This window comes from Coregonus lavaretus, assembly GCF_964263955.1.
Source record: "Coregonus lavaretus genome assembly, contig: HAP1_SCAFFOLD_4054, whole genome shotgun sequence".
NCBI lineage: Eukaryota > Metazoa > Chordata > Actinopteri > Salmoniformes > Salmonidae > Coregonus > Coregonus lavaretus.
The window spans coordinates 33,916-42,626 of record NW_028156739.1 but is presented as its reverse complement, the minus strand read 5'-3'; positions in this window follow the sequence as shown (position 1 = coordinate 42,626).

Here is an 8,711-nt window from a genome sequence, read left to right as displayed (position 1 = left end):
TATCTCATTCTCCTGGAGTGGACCAGCTACCACCGGCCTGAGGAGAGACACATGGAACGAGGGGTTAATGCGGTAATTAATGGGCAGTTGTAACCTATAACATACCTCGTTCAATCTCCTCAGGACTTTAAATGGCCCTACAAACCACCGACCCAGCTTCCGGCAGGGCAGGCGAAGGGGCAGGTTTCGGGTCGAGAGCCAGACCCGATCTCCCGGTGCATAAACCGGACCCTCACTGCGGTGGCGATCGGCGCTCGCCTTTTGCCGTCTGATAGCCCGCTGCAGATGGACATGCGCAGCGTTCCATGTTTCCTCCGAGCGCCGAAACCACTCATCCACCGCAGGAGCTTCGATCTGGCTCTGATGCCAGGGTGCCAGGACCGGCTGATAACCCAACACACACTGAAAAGGCGTAAGATTAGTGGAGGAGTGGCGGAGTGAGTTTTGGGCTATCTCTGCCCAGGGGATATACCCCGACCACTCCTCCTGCCGGTCCTGGCAATAGGACCTCAGAAACCTACCCACATCCTGGTTTACTCTCTCCACCTGCCCATTACTCTCAGGGTGAAAACCTGACGAGGGTTCAGTCTCCTCGCTGCCCGGATGTACTCCAGGTTACGATGGTCAGTCAGAATGAGAAAAGGGTGTTTAGCCCCCTCAAGCCAATGTCTCCACACCTTCAGGGCTTGAACCACCGCTAGCAGCTCCCTGTCCCCCACGTCATAATTGCGTTCCGCCGGACTGAGCTTCTTAGAATAGAAAGCACAGGGGCGGAGTTTTGGAGGCATGCCCGAGTGCTGAGACAGTATAGCACCGATCCCCGCCTCGGACGCATCCACCTCAACTTGGAACGCCAAAGAGGGATCCGGATGTGCCAGCACCGGAACCGAGGTGAACAGGTCCTTCAGATGTCTTAACGCCCTGTCCGCCTCAGCCGACCACTGCAAACGCACCGGGCCCCCCTTTAGCAGGGAGGTGATGGGAGCTGCTACCTGTCCAAAACCCCGGATAAACCTCCGGTAGGAATTGGCAAAACCCAATAACCGCTGCACCTCCTTCACCACCCCTGACGCGGACAACCGATGTCCCAGGAAGGAGATGGATTCCTGGAAAAACAGACATTTCTCCGCCTTTACATACAGGTCATGCTCCAACAGTCTACCCAGCACCCGACGTACCAGGGACACATGCTCGGTTCGTGTAGCGGAGTATATTAGAATGTCATCAATATACACCACTACACCCTGTCCATGCAAATCCCGGAAAATCTCGTCCACAAATGATTGGAAGACTGAAGGAGCATTCATTAAACCGTATGGCATGACGAGGTACTCATAGTGACCCGAGGTGGTACTGAATGCTGTCTTCCACTCATCTCCTTCCCTAATGCGCACCAGGTTGTAAGCGCTCCTGAGATCCAATTTTGTGAAGAATCGCGCCCGTGTAATGACTCCGTCATACTAGCAATCAGAGGGAGAGGATAGCTGTATTTAATTGTAATCTGATTGAGACCACGGTAATCAATACACTGGCGTAAACCTCCATCCTTCTTCTTCACAAAAAAGAAACTCGAGGACGCAGGGGAAGTGGACGGCCGTATGTATCCCTGTCTCAGAGATTCGGTGACGTATGTCTCCACAGCTGCCGTCTCCTCCTGAGACAGAGGATACACATGACTACGAGGAAGCGCAGCGCCTACCTGGAGGTCTATCGCACAATCCCCTGTCGATGAAGTAGTAATTGAGTCGCCTTCTTCTTATAGAAGGCGAGTGCCAAATCGGCATACTCAGGAGGAATGTGCATTGTGGGCATTTGGTTCGGACTTTCCACCGTCGTTGCACCTACGGAAACACCTACACACCGCCCGACACACTGATCAGACCATCCCTTGAGAGCCCTCTGTTGCCATGAAATGTTGGGGTCATGAGATGTTAACCAGGGAAGCTCCAACACCACGGGAAATGCAGGAGAGTCAATCAAATACAACTGTGTAATCTCCTCATGGCCCTTCTGCGTCTTCATCTTAAGTGGCGCTGTGACCTCCCTAATCAATCCCGACCCCAAAGGACGGCTATCTAGGGCATGGATGGGGAAGGGCACATCGACTGGTACAATAGGGATCCCTAACTTATATGTGAACCGGCGATCGATAAAATTCCCAGCTGCGCCTGAATCTACTAGCGCTTTTTGCTGGGAGTGAGAAGAAACCTCAGGAAACACAACTTTAATACACATATGTACAACAGAGAGCTCTGGGTGAGTTGGGTGCTTACTCACCTGGAATGACTCATCAGTGCGTTGCCTACTGCCTCGATTCCTAGAAGACCCTCCCCAGCACCGAACCGCAGTGTGTCCTCTGCGGCCACAGTTGGTGCAGGGGACGGCCTCTCTCCTGGTCTCTCTCCTAGTCTCCCTAGCACCAGCACCCCCGAGCTCCATAGGGCTCGGCTCGGAAGTGCTGGGGGATGGAATGGACGGCCCCAACTCCGGACGTCCGCGGGTAGCCAACAGGGTATCTAGGCGAATCGACATGTCCACCAGCTGATCGAAACTTAGGTTGGTGTCCCTGCAGGCCAACTCTCGACGAACGTCCTCCCTTAGGCTGCACCTGTAGTGGTCGATGAGGGCCCTCTCATTCCATCCCGCATTGGCAGCCAGAGTCCGGAAGTCCAGTGCGAACTCCTGCGCGCTCCTCTTCCCCTGTCTGAGGTGGAACAGACGCTCACCCGCCGCCTTCCCCTCTGGGGGATGATCGAACACCGCCCTGAAGCGGCGGGTGAACTCTGCATAGTTTACTGTAGCGGCGTCTATTCCCCCCCACTCGGCGTTGGCCCACTCCAGTGCCTTGCCGGACAGACAGGAGATGAGGGCGGACACGCTCTCGTATCCCGAGGGCGCCGGGTGGATGGTTGCCAGGTAGAGTTCCACTTGGAGCAGGAAACCCTGACACCCGGCCGCGGTGCCATCATAAGCCCTCGGGAGTGAGAGCCGAATCCCACTGGACTCCAGAGGTGGAACGATGGGTATGGCTGATGGTGGTGGTATCGTTGGAGGAGGTGTGGGCAAACCTCCTCTTTCCCATCGCCTCAAGGTGTTCATCACCCCTTACATGGCGGTGCCAAGATCCTGGATCATAGCCGCCTGTTGTAAAACGCGCTCCTCCAGTGATCCCGTTGGCACCGCCGCTCCTGCTGACTCCATGTCGTGGTGTGTGATTCTGTCACGAGTGTCAGTGAAATGCGGTGGAAGAAGTCAGGCGCAGGACACAGAAATCGAAGAAACTTACTTTACTAAATAAGTAAAGAACACGACACAGAATACCTCCACACAGGGAGGAACTAACCCGCTCACCAATGACACATGTAACAAAGAAACAATCACACACAAATCCCAAATGAGAGACAGGGGTAAATATAGGGCATACAATGAAACATAATGGGGAACAGGTGTAAAAAATACAGACTAAACTAGACAAACACCGAAACATCGATCGGCAGCAGCTAGTACTCCGGGGACGACGAACGCCGAAGCCTGCCCGAGCAAGGAGGAGGAGCAGCCTCGGCTGAATCCGTGACATTAGTAGGCTAATAGGTGGGGCGAGTTACTTCCCTGCGTCTCTAAAGCCACCATCACACATTACACCTGAATTACCCAAGGTCCAAAATATGTTTTGGGTCGACAACAAGAAAAACATGGCGCGCGGTGACGTCAAATCCATTTCTCCTTTGGGTGTTTTAGAAATCCCTATTAGCTGGAGCAGACCTGGGCTCTGAAAGTTGTTCCAGATGTCCATTAATCAATACTGGAAATGTCTGCCCTTGGGAGAGTGAGTCAATCTCACCACTGAAAGTACCACAACAACCTACTATAAACTCAGCCCCACTAGAGCGCTGCATGTGGACTTTATTGGACATCTGTGTTTGGAAGATGTAAATATGACACATTCCAACTGGTTTGTGCATGCATAAAACATAGATGACTGGAAATGATATTGCTTCACAGCATTCCAACCAACCCATCCCTTGACAAAGGCAGTAGGCTGAAATATACATAATTTGAAATATAAATAAATGAACAATTAATGTTATTTTTTCTCTTTTAGATCGCGTTCCCCTTTCAAGGATTATACTGTACTTTCACAGCACTTCTTGTCATACAGGGATTCTTGAAAGTCGGGACAACCGTTGTCTGGCAGGGAAATTTCATTTTTATAGTTGTTTCATTATTTGACAAAACAAATTAAATTTAGGGGAATTTTATAAGGGGAAATATTCCCCTCATGGAAGAAAACTCATGGTCTGAAAAGTTTTCTACTTTTGATAGATTTATAAACAATATTGAATTCACCATGGTTACAATTATAACCTGTCAACTCCATCTCCCTTATATACAGTATTAAGATAGACCAGGGATGGGGCAACTTTGATGGGGGTGGGGCCACAAGAAATCTGAACTCATCATGAGGGGCCGCAGTTGCTCTCGAGTCTGCGTGCCCACATGTGCGTACCCCCCCCCCCCCCCCCCCCCCCATAAAATTGCATTACAAACATTTATCAAATCGCAGCCATATGATTTGACAGCTGACAACTGATTACATTATGATTACCAGTATTAAAGATGTATTACATTTGACCATCTTAGCAAGTTTCTATGTTCAGAAGGTTTTATATTTGTTCAAAAAATGTTGCTCAGAAAGCTTGAGGGGCCAAATAAAACCACCGCCAGTTGGGAAACCCTGCCTTAGGGCCTAGTGCATCTAATGACCCATAACAGAAACACATGGTGATTGGCTCAATGTAAAGACTGATCTCTAATATCTAGTGCCTGATTCACACCATAGGGCCGACCCAAACCGTACTGTGCTGGCTTGGGTATTTTCTTTACACATTGTCCTTTTTAGCATGGTTCCAGCAACTATGGTGGATGCGTAACCCGGCCAGCCTAGCACAGCTTGGCTCAGCTCGGTTTGACTTCCAAAACTCTTCCCTCTCAATCCACTGCTCTTATATTAGTGTTTCCCATCAGTATTCTAAGCCCTCAAACTACAAAACATCTTCTGAACTATTAGGAATGTGTTGTAAAACAGTAAAGGGCCCGAGAAGCAACAAATGCTACAAAAACAGAAAGTGTACAAATATTATATCTCCGTGTTTAACACAACCGATGTGATCCTCTAATGACAATTGGCTGAGGTCGAAGCAGAGCTTTCATTTGGCTGAGGTTGAAGAAGAGCTTTCAATTGGCTGAGGTTGAAGAAGAGCTTTCAATTGGCTTAGGTTGAAGAAGAGCTTTCATTTGGCTGAGGTCGAAGAAGAGCTTTCAATTGGCTGAAGTCGAAGAAGCGCTTTCAATTGGCTGAGGTCGAAGCAGAGCTTTCAAGTCGTTGAGCAACAGAAGAAGAAAACAAAACGTCAAAATACATTTTCCCTGACGTCTCCTGACATGCTAGCCCCATTGCGGAATTTCACCCCATGACCCCGTCATCGTTCCGATCTTTCTTCATCATGTAAAAGCCAGGAAAGAGAACCTTAGTTGAAACATGCCAACTGCCTCTCAGAGAATCAGAAGGAATGTTGGCGGCTCCTCAAACTACTGTCAGTGGAAGGGGGAAGAAAAGCTCACTCAGTTCGTAAGTAAGATTGATAGCCGTGCGCATACCACCAGTTCCTGTGCTCCCATAGAAGCTTTCCCGCTCCTATCTAATCAGACCGATCTTGCCATCTCATTTCCTGCATGGGCTTACATAAGGGAGGGCCTTGCCAAGTCCATGCTTGTTGAGGTGCTTTAAACATCCAACCTCTATATAACTATCAACCAACCCACAGTACCAAATATTTTTTATAACTAACCCAAGATAGACCAGAGCCTGTCATTTCCAATGGGAGCAAATTAATCATAGTTGGCAGAACAAGCACAAGCTAGTGAGACCCTATTAGCACATTTTTGCATTTATTTGCATATTTCCATTAGGAAAGGCCTACACTGTGAAGTGCGTGTGTGCAATAACTCAATTAATTCCTTCTAAACAATGCAATTTTAAAAAACTTTGGCAAAGGGTAAAGTCTACAAAACGCAGTCCACTCTGTTTGTTTGTTACAGATTATAGTTTTGGAAACAGAAAACTGTATGGAGAGATCAAATGTTTCATAGACGAGAAAATGTGCAGGATGTCGGCCAAAATCCATCTCGCTCCATCTTCTCCCACTGCTGGCCCACTGGGCTTCCTCTCATCACCATAATTTGGTAGTGAGTGGAAACGCCAACCGGATGCTTCACATTATACAGTACATCCGGTGAAATATCTGGCTCATTGTTCTATCTGTGACAGTAACATTGCCTGTGTGAAAAAAATCAACATCATGGACAATTGCTTCTGACTTGATTACTGTCGACAGCTCTGTATCTGTGGGTCGGTTGCGCAACTGATAAGTGTGTTCCTTATTCATCCCTATGAATCAGATGAAACTGGAACTCATAGAAGTATGAACAGCTCAGGATACATGGAGGTCAACATAAATTCATAGCCATTCATAACAGTCATACAGTCATTTCACTGTTGACCAGTGGAGGACCATCCTACTCAGTGAATTTCATAAAAATAGTGAAACATTTAGATAAAACTTTACTAAATATATTCACGTCACCAAATAACTGATTAAAGCACACTGTTTTGCAATGAAGGTGTACAGTAGCCTCAACCGCCCTCTCTGGGGTAGCACCATGGTGGGTGGCGCAGTGGTCTAAGGCACTTGTAGTGTAGGTTATTCGTAGGTGTTATCATCAATCAAGGAGTCTGCTTAGGCTGGATCGTGTTCAAAGGCCTTTATTCAAACCACGAGGTTCCAGCGTAAGTACGGACACAATATCCGGAGAACCAGACCCCAAATAAATCTTGCTGTATTCTAACTCTTCGTCACCGCTCCCCCCTTTATATAGCCTTCCAAGAGTTGAATAGCTCCCTCTACTGTTCAATCCCCGTATCTTACCACCCACTTCCTGTCTGTCATAGGTGACGTCACGCTAAAACCTTCCCTCTGGATAGCAATAATCAACCTTCCATTTCTTCATGAAAAACCTTTAACAAAGACATAATTGTAATATACTACACACTGCATCGCAGTGCTAGCTGTGCCACTAGAGATCCTGGTTCGAATCCAGGCTCTGTCGTAGCCGGCCGCGACCGGGAGACCCATGGGGCAGCGCACAATTGGCCCAGGGTAGGGGAGGGAATGGCCGGCAGGGATGTTGGTAGAGCATGGCGTTTGCAACGCCAGGGTTGTGGGTTCGATTCCCACGGGGGGCCAGTATGAAACAAATAAAAAATATAAAAAATAAGATAATGTAAGTCGCTCTGGATAAGAGCATCTGCTAAATGACTAAAAATGTAAATGTGAAAAAATGGTGTAGCTGGAGAACAGCTATTTTCCATCCTCCTCTGGGTACACTGACTTCAATACAAAAACCTCAGAGGCTCATGGTTCTCACCCCATTCCATAGATTTACACAGTAATTATGACGACTTCCGGAGGACGTCCTCCAACCTATCAGAGCTCTTGTAGCATGAACTGACATGTTGTCCACCCAATCAAAGGATCAGAGAATGAATATAGTACTGAAAGCATAAGCTACAGCTAGCTAGCACTGCAGTGCATACAATGTGGTTAGTAGTTGACTTAAAGAGAGAGAAAGACAGTAGTTGAACAGTTTTGAACAAATTAATTTCAGAGAGATGGAGAGAGAGAGAGAGAGAGATTTTGTTGTATTTTCTTTAACTTTCATTTCCACTTACTTAGCTCGCTAATGCAGCTAGCTAATTTAGCCTACTCAAACACCCAGCTCAAACAGAGAGGATGCTATTTATGTTAGCTAGCTGGCTAAGGCTATCCAATGTTGGAACTCTTCCAAGTCAAGGTAAGCGTTCGGTTTTATAAATGTATTGCTATTAGGGCCCACCGGTGTAACTGCTAAACTGCTTGCTGTAAACTGTATTGCATGATTGTAGTGGGTTTACTAACACGTTAGTTCTAGTAGATATGTTGACTAATGTTAGCTAATATGCTGACAACGATGTAGGCTGAGGGTAGCGGTTAGCGGTTATGGTATGAAGGTTTAGCGTGGAAAGTTTTTTTTCCCATTATACATTTTACATTTTACATTTTAGTCATTTAGCAGACGCTCTTATCCAGAGAGACAGTTAGACAGTTAGTGAGTGCATACATTATTATTATTTTTTTTTATTTTTTTCACAACTGGCCCCCCGTGGGAATCGAACCCACAACCCTGGCGTTGCAAACGCCATGCTCTACCAACTATTCTGTTTTTGAGTTGACTCATATAAACATCATATCCCGTTTACAATAACACAAAAAAGGTTTTATTCCGGATATGAGAAACCCGGAAAAGATGCCTGGGTATGCTGATCTAAGATGGGATACTGTGGCATGTAAACATCTTATCCCGTTGACTGCTGTTTTTGCGGTCTGCGCAGGCTCAGTTTCGCATATCATGGGTGTTGTGTGATGATGTTTTCATCTGACTGTCAAACAAATCCCTTCAAAAAGTAGGCTACCTGCGCAGTTCGATCCACCATAATAATTCCATAATAATTTAGCCTACTATATATAGCCTGTAAAGTAAACCCAGCATCTATCCCGGCAGTCTGGTTACAGAATTTCCACAGCAACCCCAGGCAGGCCTCACTGCCCGTTCTC